The 20,555-nt window shown below is 34.9% G+C and overlaps 1 long non-coding RNA gene across 1 annotated transcript; it reads right to left on the bottom strand.

Moving 5' to 3' along the window:
* Positions 1-1,249: 1,249 nt before the first annotated feature.
* On the bottom strand, positions 1,250-18,522 carry LOC141398586 (uncharacterized). Its single transcript, XR_012411668.1, has 2 exons — positions 18,165-18,522; positions 1,250-1,296 (listed from the first exon to the last, which is right to left on the bottom strand). It is a non-coding gene; the product is annotated as an uncharacterized lncRNA (long non-coding RNA).
* Positions 18,523-20,555: the final 2,033 nt, after the last annotated feature.

Below are 20,555 nucleotides of genomic sequence, written 5' to 3'. Positions count from 1 at the left end.
TCTCTACAGCCGTTTGTTTATTCGAAGCAAACGGATGGGATCGAGCGGCGACCGACCGACCGACCGACCATTCACTTCAGAGATTCAGTTGTGGCTTATTCTATTCTATACTACCAAACTATTCTACTACGTGTTTTTGTTTTCGATTCACTCACCTGTACATATAAAATAGTTAAAATAAATCCAATGAGAAGATTTCGTTGTATTTGTAATGGAGGTGACGACAATGACGATAGAGAACGACGAAATGACGGCAACGACGGTGGTGATGACGCTGGCGTTGATGTTCCTCCAATGGATAAATTTTGATGATTTCGCTGGCGCAGTTGCTGCTGCTTTTGGCTCTGTTGTTTTATTCGCGTTGTAAACACTGTTGTAGAGGGGGTGGTGTTGGTGGCCATGATTGGGGTGGGATTGTTATTGGTTTTATGTTTGTTTGTTGACGTAGAACTGCTGCTGCTGCTGTTGGTGGGGCATTCGGTGGTGGTGACGGCGGCCAACATATTTGAAGACTTCAAGTCATTTGAATAATGTTTATTTATTAACATTTTTTTCGTTGTTGTTTTGTTGTTAATAATTTTTTATATTTTCTTCCACACATAAATTGACAAATAATTTTTTTCTCTCTGGATGGCAATGATGACAATGATTGTGGTGGTTCTGATGGGTGGCTGGTATGTGTTTGTTGTTGCTGTTATTTATTTTCACGATTTGTTTGCAAAAAAGAACCAGCCGGGAGGGCGGTGTATCCAGTTAAAATATTTATTACTTTAACCGGGGGGAGAATTGTACACACAGAGTAACACTTACGAAGATACACGTACCACATACAAATTATGATGAGAAGAGACAGGCAAAGTTGCGAGAGATACAGCTTACAACAAACTGGTTTGAATGTAATACAGAAACGGCGAGGAGAGTTAAAAAGACAGACCCCACCGCAAATAGTAGTTGTGCGTATTTTCGTATTTTTTCTTATTGCTGCTGCTTTTCTTGTTGTCTTATTGTTATGAATAATTTTTTGGGGAGTTGATTGAAGACTGACTGAGACTGAGAAACAGATGTAGAGAGAGCAACTCTGTGTAATTTGGAGCTTTGTTTGGTTGATTAAAAACTAAGTTTTTTCTTGTTAAGTTTTTGATAAATTGGTCATGATTTTTTGGAAGTTTATGGTTGTTGATTGTTGTTGTAGTTTAAAAATACGTTTTGTCAAAATTGCAATGATATGTCAAACATTTTTACAAAAATGTTTTTGTTGTTTTTTGGAGAGTTGTGCCGTCATAGATGGGTGGATAACTGTAAAGAGAGAAAGAGAAGGTATGCAAATCATCTATTAAGGTTGTGATCTTCGACTCTGACAAGAGATTAATGAAATGAGAATTAAACTTGTTTTGCAATGATTTGTTTACTAAACCACCAGCAGCGAACCTTTTACAACAGCCATTCTGTCATAGGGTTGCCAAGGTTGTAACAGAGATTCAGTCGACTTTGTCGACAGCTAAACAGGAGTGGTGGACCTAAATGAACTATAAACTAATTAACGACAGAATTAGCGACAATTATCGATAACTGGAAATAATTATTTGTTTATAATTTCAATAATTTACGAAAGTTAACGGTATGTTACCGACCAAAATAAAGTTGTCGCTAACACCTACCGACATTACAAGTCTTGTCAACTTTTATTTCCACTATTCATTAGTAATTTTGCGTTTTAATTTGAGCGATTTTTGTCGGTAACTGCAAAAAAGTTACAGAATCCCACAGCAGCACAGTGGTCCCACTTACATGGAAAAGAGTGCCAAAAATAGTTCTAATCGAGGTTTATAACAAGCCAAAAGATAAAAAACATTTTTAGTGGATGTAGATCATAGGTGATCACGCACGGCCGAAGTTTTTCGGCAATATACACACATACGACACGAATTCTCACACAGATTTGTTTTTGTTCTGTAGCTTGCGTGCATACAAACTTACTAACACACTTTTACAAGTTGCCAATATTTTTAATACATTTACATTTTTTCCTGTTCTCTTCTTGGTCACCCATGATGTAGATCCATATTTGGGTATAGCTCCCATTGAAAGGTACCGCCCGATTTTTGGTATTTTGACGACTTTGGCAAAATTTTCCAACCGATTTGGATGCTATTTTGCATTTTGTGCGAATAAACTACCTCCTCGCAAATAAAAAATTCAATATAGGTGCACGCTATACCTACCCCCATATAAATATACCCTCAGATCTTCGGTATTTTGACAATTTTGGCGAAATTTTCCAACTTATTTGGCTGTAATTTGGCATTTTGAGTTCTGCAAAAAATGGTCAATATCAAAAAATTCCATGCAAAAAATGGTCAATATCGGTCTACGTTTAGGTATAGCCCCATACGTACCTACCGATTTTCGAAATTTTGACGATTTTACCCACATTTTACAACTTGGCGTATAACCGCTGTAAATTTACAAAACTAATACGGGATGTTAAAAATTTTATATTTTTAGAGAATATTTATTTCAATCGCAATAAAATTTGTAGCCATAAATTTTTCGATTTTTGTCCACGGGCGGAACCACTGTGCGATTCTCTAACACATTTTTGAGTTACCGACAAAAATCGCCTTATTAAGGCGAAGGTCATTTTTAGAGTGATATTTGAATTAATTCTCTTTCGACTTGAGCTATTTTGACCTAAGAGGTACATTGAAAAATAAGGAATTCACCGAAGCCCCACACATTCAACCACAATGCTACGTTTCACGGGTGGTTAGGCCGATTATCAGGCATATTGAATGGTGTTTTTAGTGGGTGGACGAAGGCTAAGCTTGGAAACTAGCATTTATATCACAAATCATTCGAAATTTTTTATATTCGAATTATTTATTTTATTTTAATGTTAGTCATTTAATTCCAAACCTTTCCTATAGTCCAACTTGGCTGGTAATATGCTGTTTATATTAGAGCTTTTTGCCGGGTTAACCTTCTTTATAAGGATTTATTTGAAATATAAGCAATGGAATTGACATTTAAAACCCAGTCGGTTTGTTAAATCCTGTTATATATAAACGGGGTATAACCCTATTTTTCAATGCTTTATTACAAATACTAAGGCAGCTTTTTCGGTAATTAACGATAGTTTTGATAAGCAAAGACATAAATACAACAAGATAAGACATTTTTTTTGCTATCATTTTTCAGTGAATGGCTTTTGAATTTAACATAATGTTATATCACGATATGGTGATATAACATTTTATTCTTTTATACATTTTTACGTATTTAACCGAATTTACCGATCCAATTGACATAGAATTATTCTTGAATAGATCCTTGAATTCATAAATTTCGTTTCTGATACCATTACATGAAATGTTCCTCCTTGGTTGCGATTTTGAATTAACTGCAACCTGTTATGGGTAATGTTTCTATACAAAGTTTCGTAAACATTTTTTTGTTGCATGCATTTTGTCTAGTCTTAGTTGTATTTATGTCTTTGTGATAAGTTAGCGATGAATAAAAAAAAATAGTCGTAATGTTCTACCGATAGTAAGACTGTTGTCAACTTTTATTTAAAATTTTCATTCATAATTTTGCGTTTTAATTTTAACGATTTTTGTCGGTAACTCAAAAAATGAGTTAGAGAATAATAAATAGCATTTTCGGAGGTGAGAAAAGAAGTTTCGGATGTTTCCTTTGTAAATTTTTAGGAGTTTTGTTGGGTTGGTATCAGGGGACCATCTCTACGCTCCATCATACGATTTTTTGATATAGCCCCCATAGAACGATACCTTCCGATTTTCTGTATTTTGAAGCTTTAGCCACATTATTCATATCCTGCGGATATTTGTCTTTATAGGTCCGTTAGAAAATGCTACTTCCCAATTATCGCCGAAATGGCTAAAATTTGAAATTCACTCTTCGTTGGACCTACAAAGCATTCTCTCATAAACGTTTTGGCGCAAGTCCACGTTTTGATATAGTCCCCATATTTCGTATCTCCCGATTTCGGGAATTTTGGAGGTTATAGCCACATAATATAATTATATAATAATTGTTGCACAAACATTCCAGACGGGACAATTGAGACTTCTCTCCTATCTATGAGTGCACCCCGATTCATATTAGCTCAATGATATGGGACCTACTGTTTGTCGCCGAGAGTCCGAACAGCATGTCTTAGGACACCATTTAAAAAGAAGTTTTACATTACTGAAATACTAAAGAAATGTCATTACTGAGGTGTATTTTGCCACCGTTGAAAATTTGATGTTGCCTGGCCTGGAACCCACAACCTTCTACGGTGGCACCCGACATTATCTATCCGAAATAACTAAAATTCTACATATGTCTTGACAGGGGGTATAAACATTCCTGAGTATATTGTCTACGGGTCCGTTTTGATATATAATTGAATCCGCCAGATTTTCGATATTTTGAAGGTTTTAGTCGCATCATTCTACCGAAAAGGCTTAAATTCGGTGCAGGGGTAAAAACATTCTCGCAAAGAACGTTCGGTACAGGTCCACGTTTTAATATTCCTCCATAGAACGGTACCTGCCGATTTCGGTAATTTTTAAGGACTTTGGCACATTATCCGGCCATCATGGCTGAAAACTGATTTCAATATATTTAATGGTGGCGGACCAACCGCACTAAAAAAGGTGTATGAAAAAGTGGACCTAAATATTGGAACATATCGGGGCCTACATACATCTCAGGACCTTCTTTTTGTGGACATTGAGCGAGCTTTCGACACAGTATCCAGACCAGCACTATGGGATGCACTGAGCTCCAAGGGAATCCAAGATAAAATTATAAGCCTCATTCGCGAATTATATACAGATGAGAAATCCAGAGTACGTTTTAAACGAGAAAAAAACCTACCCTTCGAACTACACTCAGGGATGAAGCAAGGATGTGTCCTTTCGCCCACACTGTTTCTCCTACTACTGGATTGTGTACTCTAACAAACCAACATCAAGGCTCCACTGGGAATACGTTGGTCCGTAAACGACTTTCTTCATGACATCGACTACGCTGACGACATCTGCCTTTTTGCACATCGCTTCTCCGATATCGAACAAAAGTTAGAGCGACTGTCAGCTTTTGCGAAGAAAACCAAACTATTGCGGATCGGTTCTAATAACACAGCTCAGCTATCGCTCCATGGGCAGCGTAGCGAAGATGTCGACCGCTTCTCTTACCTAGGAAGCACAATTTGCAAAGACGGAGGTTCAAATGCCGATATTACCGACAGAATCAAAAAAGCACGGACACCTTTCCACTCTCTACACAAAATCTGGAGAGCAAACAACATATCAACAAAAACAAAGCTCAACATTTTCAATAGCTGTGTAAAATCTGTCCTTTTGTATGGTTGCAGTGCATGGAGTACAACACATGTCTCTCTTAAAAAGATTCAAGCCTTTTACAATAGATGCCTGAAACAAATCCTGCGAATTTTTTTGGCCTAACTGGGTAACTAATGAGCAACTTTACGTGATGGCGAACTGCAATCCAATAGAACATGAAATCCGTAGACGCAAATGGACATGGATTGGGCACATTTTGAGGAAACCTCCTAGTGAAATCTCAAGACAAGCTCTAGATTGGAACCCACAAGGCCATCCAAATCCTAGCAGGCCTCGAAATACATGGATCCGTGTTGTGAAGAAGGAATGTCTCTCTTGCAATCTTTCCTGGAACCAAGCAAAACTCTAGCTGAGGATCGACAAAGATGGAGAGAATTTGTAGACGCCCTATGTTCCTCGTGAACTTTTATATAATTTACAAGTTTATTTTAAACTCTGTAACATTTTATAAATAAAGGATATATATATATATATATATATATATATATATATACATCTCAGGAAGTAGTGGCTTCCTCCAGCATAAAATATAATGTTGCAGTCATGATCACGACCACACGATATTGAAATTTTAACACGATCCGAGAATTGTCCTTAAAGTGAATTTAAGTGCAGAAGTGTTGAACTTTCGGGAGGAGTATCCTGAAGGTAATATATAGTCCCCTATCTTAGCCCACGAAAAAAGTAATATCGTATTCAGAAACACAAGGATTGCTTTCAATGAAAATTTCAAAACAATCTTTAGCTAAATTGCCCGAAGATGTTGTCCGATAGTACACCGTTAAACTTGATTTAAGTTTAAGAGAAGTATTTCGTTGTCCAGGCGTTGGACCAATGTCAGTCACTCCTTACAATAGTTATTGTGCACTCCAGCAATTTTAGTTTGCTCACCGTAAGATTTTTAAAGTTTTTTTGGGGTCAGCATGGCATGAGCTTTCGCAGGAAAAAAGTTATATCGTTGTAATCAGAAAAACAATGACTACCTTCGATGCAAATTCCAAAACAATCTTCGAACAGCCCTTAAACTGCAGACAATTTTGAACTTTAGCAGGGTAAGTACCCCAAGTTGGAAGTTTGAGAAAAATATTACGATGTCCACAAGTTGGACTTCTTTCGATATTCGAGCAACACTCGATTATTATGTACTGATGGGAATTTACGCTCTGAAGAATACGAAGAAATGGATGTGACGTGGTGATGTGATCATATTGACGAAATTCGATAAAATTATTTGATCACAAAGTAAAAATACAACTGATAAAATATTTCACATATTGACTAAAATATTTATCGATTTTTTATATTGAACTGATAAAATGGAATATGTGGAATATTTTAATAAATATGTTTGTCAATATGTGAAATATTTTATCAGTTGTATTTTTACTTCACAGAAAAAAATCCGGTGAAAAAAAATTATCATATTGACGAAAATTGATCAAATTATTTGATCACAAAGTAAAAATACAACTGATAAAATATTTCACATATTGACTAAAATATTTATCGATTTTTTATATTGAGAAATAGAATTTGTGGAATATTTTGATAAATATTTTTGTCAATATGTGAAATATTTCATCAGCTGTATTTTTATTTTGTGATCAAATAATTTTATCGAATTTTGTCAATAATACAATTTTTTATCGCGGGAAAGTCGATAAATTTTTGATTGAATCTTTAAATTTTTTATCAAATGGCTAAAAAAATTTTCTGTGTATAGTGTGGGGATTTCCACCACACTTATAACAGGACCTGAGGCTATATTAGTCTCTGGCTTGTTGGCACTTGATTTACCCGACAACTATATTTACAATGCCACTGCATCGGGTTCTTTGTACAGAATTGACCCGAAATCAAAAGCGTTTCGGCCAGCGTCTGCCAACCCAGCATCAAACCAATGCTGCTACGACAACAATATTCGTGTGGAGTATGCGATGGATGGATGCCTTTATTTTGTGTGAGAGGCACCAGTAGGAGTGGCCCGATAGGCCAAATCGGATGCTCTATTCGTATCTGCGATTTTTTGTAACAGATGAGTTTTTGCAACTTTTGGGTACCAGCCGGACAGACGGACTGACAGATCTAAATCAACTCCATCTCGATTTTGGTAAAAAAAATATTTTATATACCCGCTACCTGCTGTTAAAAGGTAATTACTTTGGAAAGCCCGCCCAGCAACGGTGAGGGGTGGATAAACGGGATATTTTTTTTCTGAAAAGGGCAACGAAAGACCATCTAGTCCCAAAGTAATTACCCTTTAGCAACTTTGGTTGTGGGTATATAAAAAATATTATTTTTTTCCCAGAATCTGATTATGTAGAACTTTCTGAAATACATGGCTGGATGGATTTTTGATGCCCTTTCTACAAAAAAATGTTCCGTCGACCCACACCATACGTTTGTTGGGCGGTGTATCCAAAGAAAAACACACTTACAGATTTGGTGGTGGGTACTTTTGTGAGAAATGCATACGTGTATAATAATTTTTAAGTTTATATTTTATAGTTTCACTCTTAAATTAAATTATGTCATTAAATTTCAATTTTGGCTCAGTTAATTCCTTAACATTACTCTGTTGACGGCGCATCTTTGCTAAAACCTAAGCTTCGTTCCAGAATTAAAAAGTTTTTACACATTTAACACACTTTGCAAAGGCGTTCCCGTACACCAACAAAGTTGCAAAATGTTCACTTCTCTTTGAACAAAAATGGCGCTGAATAGCTTTTTACACGACAAATTTGGGCGAGCAACATGCTTGCGGGCTTCTCATTGGCTCACACGACTTTGACATTTATTCCAGTTTTTTGACTTTTTTTCTACAATTTTTCCGTTCCCGTACATTTTGGAAAAATGTGTATGTTGAACTCATTTTCGACGGTTTGCTCTTTTGTCACTTTTACCATTAAAAAAGTACTGGAACGGAGCTCTTTCCAATTTACACATACATGAATAGTAAGCACTGAATTAAATCTAATTTTCAAATATTCCTTTTTCGAGTTGAGCTATAAAGAACAAATAGTTATTGAAAATTTTGGTGTCTATCGAAGTCCAACACATCCAGGTCCGATTATCAGGTACGATTTTAGTGGGTAGACGAAGGAAACTACCATTTATATGTAAGTCATTTGATAAATGTATATACGAATTTATGTTCGCTATTGTAACCCAATTTGTATTTATTTTTGTTGATTCAAAAATTAATCTGGTAACCCTAACTAAAAATATCCCACTTAAAACAAAACTCACCATCATAATATCGACGAACAACAAAACACAGAACGTTAAACCCAAATGCCCGAAACGTGTATACCTTTACTACACTGCTATGTGAATAGGGAACTTGAGAAAAAACTTAAACGGCTAATGGAGGTTTGTGATCTTTTTCTTTCAATACCTACTCCGAATAAAACAAAATCAACAAACGAGAAAAAACACACAAAATATTAATGAGAGTAAAATTGTGATCACATGAGGAAGATAAAAAAGAGATCGTTAATGAAATGAAATTTAATGGAATTTTTTCTATAACAAAAACAAAGTACTTTACTGATCTTTCACTTTTCACTAAAACTCCCATTAACTATCTAGTAGTCATGGTAAATATGTATAACTTTCTGTCTACATTTGATTTATTGTTGGCAAATTTTTTGCTGATTTTATATTTGTTTAGGCAAATACACAAATGAATGCCAAAAATAAAATACAGCGCTGGGTGGCACAAAAAAGGTTTAAAACTGGTTGACGTAAAGGTTCGAATCAAATCATAACAAAACAAGTTTTTTTAGGTGGAATTTCCAATAAAAATGCGTTAAACAAATTGTTTATCAGAGTTAAGATATTTAATTTATTTAGTGCAGATTGATTTGTCATTGAGTTGTTTTTAGCTGGAACGTTTTTAATACGAAAATTGTATATTTCTGTATTTTTATTTGGAACACTTCACTTTATTTATTTTTGTATTATTTATGGAGGTTTTATATTTATTTAATAATAATATTTAATTTCATACATACACAGTTTCACGAAGAATTGAGTTTTAATATATTTAAAAGGCGCAAAGTATTATAATTAAACCCTTCCTTAGTGGAATGCATCAAGTGAAAGGATCACACAGAATTAATCAATCCTATGTAGGGATAGGTAAGTCGACTTTTGATTAATTGACTTTTTGCAATCAAAAGTCTGAAAATCGTAGTCGACTTTTGTCTGGAGGGAAAATTGCATAATCGATTATCTTGTGATCGATGTTCGAGTTTGCTCATAGATTAGGTCTGTTCGATAACCCAAAAGTTTGTACAAACTTTTACAAAATACTGTTCTATAACAAACTTTTTCAGTAAAAAAGAAATGAGAAGTAGTTGCAAATACTTGCAAGAACTTGCAAACACTTTTTACTTGCGAAGTTATCGAACAAGCCTATTGTTGACTTGGCGGTTTTATGCTTGGTTTACATTTACCAAATCCACTCGATTTCAACTGTCAATCCCATTGCTTAAACGTCAAATGAAATCCAATGGATTTCAGATGAGTTTTCATTTGACGTATACGCAAAGGAACTGACAGTTGAAATCATTATTGCTTTCCATTACCTATTAGGGATAGGTAATGGAAAGCTAAAATCTATTTTTCGATTTCTGTCTAAAACTAAAAATGCGATTTTTCGGTCTTGCGATTATTTCAGTTGTTTAAAACTCGACTTTCGACTTTTTCATAACCGCAGAAAATCGATTGCTAAAATGGTGTGCACGATAACACACGAAGGACATAAGCGATGTGGTCCAAACTTTGCATATATTTCTTCGAAACCTAGATCAAATTCGAACATTTAGTATATCGGTTCACTCATTCGTGTACATGCCACGCACAATTACTAAATGTTTTAAAAAAGTGCAGCATAAGATCAGCTTTCGGATCGTTTTATAATTTTTACAGCAGGTAATCATTTCGGACTACCAATTACGGCGGTATAATTTTTGTGGGGTGCATACTTCTTCAGATAATTACCTTAATTACCTATGTCCACCAACTAAAATGGCTGGGACGCCAGATAACAACCGAATGGAGTGTACGATTTGGTCTAAATCTACAAACAAGAAACAAGGTAACTGATGAGATGCTGTGGCGATGATCAAAACTAGTTTTCCCTGCCTTACCCCTTGGCGAACAATTCCAAACTTCCTCCACGAAGGGCATAATCGATTTGATACAAACTTTGCATATATTTCTCCGAAAAATAGATCAAATTCGAATATTGAATATATTAAAACAACAACAATGGGATTAAGTCAGGCTATTTTTGAGTAGACAAAATTGCAACAGCTATGTATCCCAATAGAAAACGCCACCAATGTTCTTTTTGAGAGGCACTGGCAGGGTTTGTATGTTTTGTTGCGGCCGTAATAAACAGACCAACAAAAATATTGTTATGTGGCCTTCGTTGTAATTCAACGAAACATAACAGTGGAGAAGGTTTGTCTTGTTTTGCAAACACCTTCGTTGGGGTTGTGTGAGGTTGCCAAAGAAAATCTTCTCATTGAAGTTTTTTCTTTGGTCACCCTTATGCTTCGTGCTGAGGATTGATGTTTAGGTATAACAAGTTTTCTGTTGAATAAGTTATTAAAAAATAGCTTCGGTGGAGAATATCGCCAGACAAGAAACAAGGGAACTGATGAGGTCCTGTGGCGAGGATCGAAACCAGTCTTCCCTGCCTCACTCCTTGGCGTACAGTGCCAAACTTTCTCCAATAATAAATTAGTTGTTTTAAATTATTAAAACGGCAACAATGGGATTAATAGTACGTTTAGACTATGGTGGATTTAGCAAATCCAGTCGATTTAAGTTGTCATTTTCATACAATATATGTCAAATAAATCGAGATAATGCTCTTAAACATGTTATAAGTGAATAGTTTAACAGGCGTTTAACCCAGACTATTTTGACAATATTTAATTATGATATATTGGTGCGATTAGTTCCCTATTTCTTGCAGCGTTTGTTAAATTTCTTTCATCACTCCTGACAGTTTTTCATCCGAGATATCTCTTATCAGCCTTGTCTCGTTTTCCTTCAATATTGCTTTTAAAAATGGTTTGGAGAAATTTGTACTTATCGTTCCTCATAAGATATCTTACGTATGCAATTTTATGGTTTTTGACAGATTTAAAAGTTGTCGACCCAGATTTCATGATTTGTGACCCGGGTAGTCTCAGGTATTTTCATAATGTGACGATATACCCATATTTCGTTGGCTTCACGTTTTTCTGATCGAAATTTTTTATTGTCCACGCCTCTACTGCATATAACAATGTGGACCAAATGTAACAATCTGGTCTTTGTCGAGAAACTCAAACCATGGTTAATAAGTACTTTCTTATACTTTTAGAAAACACCTCTGGCCAACTCCATACGACGTCTAATTTCTTTTGATATGTCCCATTGCTCGTTCAAAAAAAAATCCCAATTAAGTAAAGTTTTTAACCCGTTCGTTTCTATGATCTTTTATTTTGAGCGTTGTGGTGTAATTTGGGTCCTTTCTGCTGATTATCATATACATATTTTGTCTTATTTATATTTATTTTGAGACCATATAACTCAGTTATGTATGTAAGTCTATCTAATAGTTTTTGCAGTCCTGGTACGCTTCCAGCTATTAGTATCATCAGCATTATTAGTGCTCCATACACCCCCAGCAAAATGTTCGATGCCAAGGATGCCATTGAATCATGAGTGCAAGTGATCTGGCATGTCATCTTTTTAGCATTTTCACTCATGAATTTTATATGAGCGTGACCGCCATAAGATGACATTCATTTTCGGATCTTAAGATGACATCCATTGCTGATCCTAAGCATGTCATTTTGACCAATGCTTTAACATGTCATTTTCACCAACCCTTTGGCATGACATTTTCATGTCTTGTTTGGAAAATTGAAAATTCTGTATTGAAATATGATTTTCATGAGAAACCAAACTATTTATTAGTTCAAACTAATTCATGAAATAACTAGAACTAATTTATCAGCATAAAGTTTACACCCAAAATTTCAATTTAATCACCGCCGCTGCACCGCAACAGAGTTTACTTCGTCCACTCTCAGCCACTGATTTTGTTTCATCTTACAAAAGCTTTTCTATTATCTTCTCATCACCAGTTCAGATTTCGGTATGGACTCCAACAGCACTCCTTTAAGAATTTCTAGTTCGTGAACCTACATTTTATTTGTAATTTTATAACACAAATTTTGGAAATGTATACTCTTTTGTTTTGATGTCGCTACTTCTAGGGATGTACAAATCGACTTGTTTGTTTATAGTGATCTGTACAAATGATTTAAATGCTGATGAAAAGATCGGATCTTTCACGACTGCCTTTGCATGGGTTTAAATGCTAATGAAAAGATCGGATCTTTCATTACTTGCTATGAACCAATGCAAAATATGTCATGAAATCACGTCATCGCATAGAACTCCTTCCTTCAAATTTTGCTGGGCGTTTATACCTATTCGTTCAGTTTCAATCGATTTATGAAATATCTTTTGTGAGTGTATACTGAATATTAGTGGTGATCCCCTTATATACTGATATTTCATCAGTCAGTTCTCTATTTACTTCTATCCGGGCTTTTTGATTCCAGTACGGATTCTGTATCCATCTTACTTTGCTTTTCTTCAATACCGGTGTCTCTCAGAATCGTCGCATTTTCATAGTTAATAAAAAATCTGAAAACGTCCTTCTGAACAAGTACTTCAATGCAAAGAAGGGCTTCTCGTGTATACACACCCTTTATGAAACCGATTTAAGAGTCTCCCATAGCAGCTTCACATTTAGTATATATCAGTTTATGGATAATTCTAGGAAACAATTTTAAAGTGTGGCACATCAAGCTATAAGTCTGTAGTCATAACACTTTTTTGCAATCGATTTTTAGGTATGGTAAAGGTTGAAATTTGCCAATCATATGGATATTGAATTGTATTACACTGCGCAACATTTTTAAGGTGATCTTGTGCAAACAATTCGAACTGAGGATTTTTTGAAAGTACAGACCCAAACGACAAGAAACCCTAGTTGGGTTTTGTTGTGTCAGATCCAGCTCGGATTTTATGGACCCATCTAAACATGGTTAAATATTGTGTTTTTAAAGAAATTCGGGGCTATATCTCTGAAACCAATGCGAATCTTCTTCTGACCTCTGAAGCAAATTTGTAGATAAGGACAAGAATAAAATATTTGAAGAAGTAATGAACTCGAAAAACTACATTAATTGAATCAAATTTCAAAACATATGCAAAAATTCCACAATTTTTATACATTTCGCACCGTATCTCCAAAACCGTTAATTTTTTCTGAATATTTTCTTTTGGAAAAATATTCCCTGGAATATAATACACAACTCTTCAGAACATGTCATTGTTGTAAAATGCCTCTATGCCGTTGTTTTCAGTAAATTTTTCCAGGACGATTTAATAAAAATGTCAATAATGTAGTGAAATCCGAAATGCGGGAATAAACTCTTGGTGTGAACTGTGTTTGAAATACGTGTTGTAAAATATATGATACAAAATACCGCTGTTCTAAAAATTGTTGAGAACTTTATTTGGAATATTTTTGCAAAAGGTTACTTGGTTCAACTGTCAATAGTTTAGCCGATACTGACCAGAATTTCAGCAATTATGTAAAATTTTCTATATTTTATAGATTTTGATGCCCTAGATGTAGTTTTTCTAATGTGTTTTTTCAAAAGATAAGTTCTACTAATTTAGGGCTACAATATTGCTAAAGACAGCAAGGCCAAATTCCTATTCGTTTCTGAGATAAAGACCTGAAAAATTCAAAAAAGTATAGATTTAGCCCGGTTTAGATGAGGCCATAAAATCCGAACTGGATCTGACAGGACAAACCCTACTTGGGTTTTTGTAGTCTAAATATGTACTTTCAAAAACTGCATACTAGAAGTTGTTTGCTATGACTACATAATTCCACTATCAATATCATATTGTTCCATCAACTAGTTTCAGTATTTCTGGAGGAATTTCGTCGATCCCTGTTGTTTTCTTGTCTGTTAGAGACATTAGATCTGGTTCCACCTCAGATCTGGTAATTAGGGTTCCAGTGATATCAGCATTCACATCGGTTATATTTTCTGATCGATTGTTATCAATCTGAAGCAAACATTAATAATAATAAACAATATTCTCAAAGCTTTTTCAGTTAATTTCTTGATTACTTTTGCTGTTAAAATGGTGAAGACGAAAAGAGAATTTGTATGGTGAATCGTACGAAAACGTAAAGGCGAGTGCTCATCTTGTTAATCAATGTTATAAGATCATATCCCGGTGATTTGCTACTTAACAGGTCTTTGCATATTAAAGTTTAGTTCACCAATCGTGACCAAATCGATCTTATAAGAATGATTTTTTGGGATCAGTTTTGACTTTTCTTGTGCACTTATCTAATTGTTTAAATATATCCTCAATGTGATTTGCACAGAGTTCTGCTTTTACCCAGTTTCCCTGTTTTTAATTGGGAGTATTTTTTGGTTTAACACTATTTAAGTGTTTGATTGGATGCCTTTGTTTTGGTCAATTGAATATAACAACCCAGCTAAAATTGAAGGAAGGGGTTCCGTACAATGACGTGATTTCATGGCATCTTTTGCATTAGTTCAAACGAAGTCGTGAAAGATCCGATCTTTTCATTAGGATTTGAATCAATGCAAAGGAAGTCATAAAAGATCCGATCTTTTCATCAGCATTTGAACCCATGTAATCTTGATATTGTCGGAGACTCGAAATCGCAACCAACGTTTTTAAAAGGGTTGATGAAAATGACAAGCCAAAGCATTGGAGGAAATGACATGCCAAAGCATTGGTGAAAATGACATGTCAAAGCATTGGTGCAAATGACATGCTTTGAATCCAAAAATGATCTTTTGGTGTCCACGCTCATATAAAATTCATCGATGAAGATACTAAAAAGATGACATGCCAGATCACTTGCACCCATGATTGAATGGCATCTTTGGCGTCGAACATATTGCTGGGAATATGTCGTCAAGTTGTGAAAAGGAACGGAAAAAGGACACATTCATGTCTGATGGTTTTGAATACTTCGGCAGTTTTGCCGTTGCGAAAAACTGTTTTATTCTTTCAGAATAAAATGTCATAGGTTTGTATATCCTTTGGTTCATATCTCGCGTTTTATTGTTGTCGGTTCTAATTGCACGTTTAATGAGATTATTTATGATATCGTTCGGAAAACTATTTTTGATTAGAATCTGTGTGATTGTTGTGGAACTCCGTGTCGCTTATGTTTAGAACTCTTTTAATGAAGTTCGAAGCAGTATTATTATCGTTCTTCTTGGGTGTTTTGATGCGTTGTTGATGAGTCTCCCGGAGGCCGTGGATTTTTGGTACCAGTCAATGTTTGAATGGAATTCATTCATTCATTAAATAGGGTAATTTGTTGTCATTTTCAATTTCCACCGTGAACTTTATTTGTGAATTGTATGAATTTAGGATGTCTTGTGTTTCACTGATGTAATCGTTCTTAAGTATTTCAAATATATCATCAACATATTTGGTAAGGATTGCTGTTTATTGTGCATTTTCTATATTGTTTAGTCTAATAGTTTTTCCATTACAATATCTGCCATCACTGGGGATCAAAGCGAACCCATCGGTATACCTTTGTTTTGTTCGTAAAATTTATTGTCATATATGAAATATCTCGTATCCTTTATACAAAGCGTCAATATATCCATAAAAAGGACTTTGGGTATTACTGTAAATGATTTCATAACTTCCCACTTGTCTTCTCTTATCGTAGAGTTGGTATATTGAGCATTTATCACTTTCTTGAAATTCTGTTCCAAAATCTCTGACAAAATCCTAAGGTGACCAACTAAAATTACCAATCCGTTATACTGCGGGAGGTGTATAATGGATTAGCCCAAGTTACGATTTTTATTGCAGGTAATCTTTGTGATTCCTGTACGACACTATAATTTTATTCTCCATACTTGCGTCGATGATATCAGTGGAATAATTAGCCCGACTGTTTGTGAAAGGTCCCCCCCAAATGCTTTTAAGGACTTGTTGTGTTTTTGTACAATCATAGGCAAATTCAACTGATTATTTATTATTTGCAGGAAATATAGCGCGTGCTCACAATTTGCAATCTCAGATCTGTCTTTTTCGTAGAAAGGCTCCGAAAGCTATGTCATAGCTGTTTCCAAAAATTTGGAAGTTATATCTCGTAAACTACAGACAACAAGGACCGACACTTTGTTCTGGTCTAGCCTCATTTTCTCGTGAAACTGTGATATTCTTTTAAATATGTTCTACAGACTTAAAAATTGTCCCTTTATTCTCAATGAAACAGGTACAATTGGTTTATTTTTTTATAATTCTTTTTTATTTTATACACATTTTGAATATTTTATATTTTTCATTTTAATTTGGAAATATTTTTTTTTATTTTGTAAAACATTTTCGAATATACGTTTGAAAAATGGTGACTGACGCGTTTTTTTTTCGTCGGACAAACACTTTTGGCATTTTTAATTAAAATTATTTTTTGGGGATTTTGTTTTGTTGTTTTCTTCGCATGTTTTTTTTTTTTTTGTATCTTGTTATCCAGTGAGAAACGTGTTTAACATATTTAATGAAAAGAAATCAAAATTCAAATTGTTGTTGTTGGCGATCACTTTTTACCGGTTCTTATGTTTTTGGGTGAAATTTATTTCTTTTTTCGGATTTTAGGATACCAAAAAATGCTCAAAAATCCAAATTTTTTGGTTTCCCACCATTTTGGTATGGCATTTTTTTTTTAATTTTTGTTATTTTAGTTAACAAAACACACAGGTGAAAATTTCCCGGAAAATCCTTTTACGTACACACAAAAAGAAAATCCTTCTCATAAGTAACCCTTAGTTAGTTGATGGCTTGTTTTCCTTTTCGTTTTCCATTTTCATAACAAAAATTAACATTAAAAGGCGCCGTTGACGTTTCTTTGGGAGCAAAGATGAAAGAGCAGCATCACTTCAGCTCTCAACTGCACGTTTTTATTGTTGTTGGTATTGGTGGAGTATGTGAGAGTTGGAGTTTTGTTATTTTGAGAAATAAACCGTATGGCAGCAACACGAACCCGACAAACATGAAAGCTACAATGCAAAGGTATGCGACGCGTCAAAAAAAAAAAAAAAAAAAAAAAAAAAAAACAGGCGGCAATGAGAGTTAAATCCAAAAAAGTCAAACCGACAGACAGATTTTTATACCAGAAAAAAACGAAAGACGCACGCATGGTAAACAAACCGACAACAGTGAGTGGGTAGACGGACAGCAACAACTCCAGACGGCAAAATACTTTCTTTTATTAGTACAACAACAAAAGAAACACAAAAAATGCAAAAATACCGCTCTCACAAAGAAAATTGAACAGACAAATAATGATGCACGCACACACTGATACTCGATGGGTGGGAGCGGGTGTTAAGTATCCAATTAGCCCAGACTCCCTTGGATTTTTTAGCAACATGTTTTTTTTTACTTTTGTGAAATCTTTTATTTTTAATTTTTATATTATAACCTTTTTATTTATGCCATTTCATTGACCAGCATTTTTTTAATTTGGTAGTACACCTTCCTTTCTGTTATTTTTTTTCGTTGGACGCACACACTTTTCCTATACAAAATTGTATGTTTGTGTGTGTATTTATTGCACTTTTCTTCTTTATTTCTTGTTTCCGTATTTATTTATATTTGTTTGTTGTTGTTTCTTTTGTATACCTTTTTCTTCTTCTTTTTTGGTCGTTTCCAACTTTATCCATGTATGTATGTATCCATACATACACACATCTGACTTTAATTTTTTTCTATAATTTTTCCTTTTCCACTTGTTTAACTCACAATGAGATTCACACAAACACACGCGGCGTACCGACAAACATTGGGTTTTTTTCTTTCTTTTGTTTTTGTCTTTCGTCTCTCCGGCGAGAGAGTTCCTCTCAGTGTTTTCAAAATTCCCACAAGAGAGCAAATTCGCGTTACTTTTTCACTTATCCGTCGACACGATGTTACCTCGAACACGGTTAAAACTCGAATGAATGAACCAACCAACACTCATCGCGTGTTTCTCATTGAATTCAATTGGAATTTTTGCTTTGGTTGGATATAAGGGATGCAAAATCTGTTTGGGTGCGGACTATTTTTCGTGCCATTTGTACCATGTTGTTTATCTAGATAGCGTAGATAAATAAAGTGTTTGGACTGATGCGAGTCTTGATATGACTGATGATACACGAGGTTTTATAATGGGAAATCTTTGATTCTTGATTAGTCTTTCGATGTGTGAAAACTCCGAACGGATTAAAGTAGGTGGATTGTATTTGTATTGAAAATGGGCCCCATATTACGATACCACTTGTTTAAGGTACAGTGTGTCACAGTCAAAAGAATCCATTTCAGTTTGTTTCATAACAACTTTGATTACTAGGAGTAAATTAATAATTTTATTCTTTTTTATATTTGTACGAGGGCTGCACGAAAACTATCTGGTCTAGGATAACAGCGTATTGCCAGGCGCCATTTAAAAAAAAAATGTTGGACAGTTTTTAGCCTATACGTACTCAGCAGTGCGATTCTATAAGCAATTTTTTGTGTTACGGAGAAATGTCGTTAAATTAGAACGCAAAATTATGAATGAAAACTTCAAATAAAAGTTGACAACACTGTTACTATCGGTAGATCTCTACGACTACTTTCTTTTGGTAGCTAACTTACCGAAAAATATCGTTAATTACCGAATTTATAAGCATTTTAATTATACCGATTTTTTTGTCGGTAACTCAAAAATGTGTTAGAGAATCGCACTACAGGACAGTTCGTCATGCGACATTGCGATGTGTTGTTTACAGCGACTTAAAAAATCACATTGCAAAAAATGGATTTTACTTCTGAACATTTTAGTCCGATAAGTTTCCACAACTTTCGACGTGGATAATCACGACGGAGTGCATCGATCAAATTAAATCTTAGTATGTTTATAAAGTGTCAACCTATAGCACTATGAAAAACTGGTTTAATGAATTCAATCGTGGCTGACACTAGCCAAAAAACAAAGGTCGTGAGGGTCGCCAAAATCGGCCGTTGTGCCAGAATAAAATTAAGCCATGCGCGAATAGATAATGCCAGGTCGCCATGTTAAATACCGTAAGGTGGGGCAACCTTAGGCATTTATTCCACCAACTAACATTTGATATTGCATGGATACCTGGCTGCAAAAATGAATTTTTCTAGTTAGATCCAGAAAAATTGTATAATCCCTCAAAAAGAGGCATTTGTGGATTGGTGCAAAGGAATTGTAAATAAAAACGATCGTTGTGATTCAAACGACGTTTAAAAGATCGTCACAGACGACGAATCTTGGATATATGCTTAGGAGCCCGAAACAAAGCAGGAGTCGGCTGTTTAAGTCTTCGAAAGCGAGCCAAATCAGACGAAAGTTGTTCATGTAAGAAGCACTTCAAAGCAAATGGTCACCAGTTTCTTCGGCAAAGTGTGCCGACGATACGGCTTGAGAAATGTAGGATGGTTATTGTAAGCAATTTTAAAACTGAAATCATCAGAATGTTTTAAAGCTGATCGCGAAACCCTTAGCAGCCTTTTGCGCCAATATTCAGACGAGTATGAATAGAAGAAACTATACACCTATGGAGTGGCAATAATCAGTTATTATGAAAATACCTAAAAAAGCGATAAGAAGAAATATAGCAACTGGAGAGGAATATTTCTAATGTCAACTGTCATGAAAATATTCAAGAGCATAATTCTTAGCAGAATATTCGATCAAATAGACAATATCAACTCCATGAGAATGATCATTGAACAATCAGCGGAATTTAATGCTCCTTTATGTCTAATGTTTATTGATTTTGAAAAAGCATTTGATGCACTAAGATACACGATACTACGAGGGCTGCACGAAAACTATCTGGCCTAGGCACCACCGCGTGTTGTCAGACGCCATTTGAAAATTTCTTTGGAATGTTTGACAGTTTTTAGCCTAGACGTACTTAGGACAGTCTGTCGTACGATCATGTGATGTGTTGTTTACAGTGACTTGAACAAATCACTTTGCAAAAAAAAAAAAAATGGAATTAACTCGTAAACATTTTCGTC

This window comes from Musca autumnalis, unplaced genomic scaffold (assembly GCF_047663935.1).
Source record: "Musca autumnalis isolate F117 unplaced genomic scaffold, ASM4766393v1 scaffold_3, whole genome shotgun sequence".
NCBI lineage: Eukaryota > Metazoa > Arthropoda > Insecta > Diptera > Muscidae > Musca > Musca autumnalis.
The sequence above is the reverse complement of the archived record's forward strand: the minus strand, read 5'-3'. Positions and strand labels throughout refer to the sequence as shown.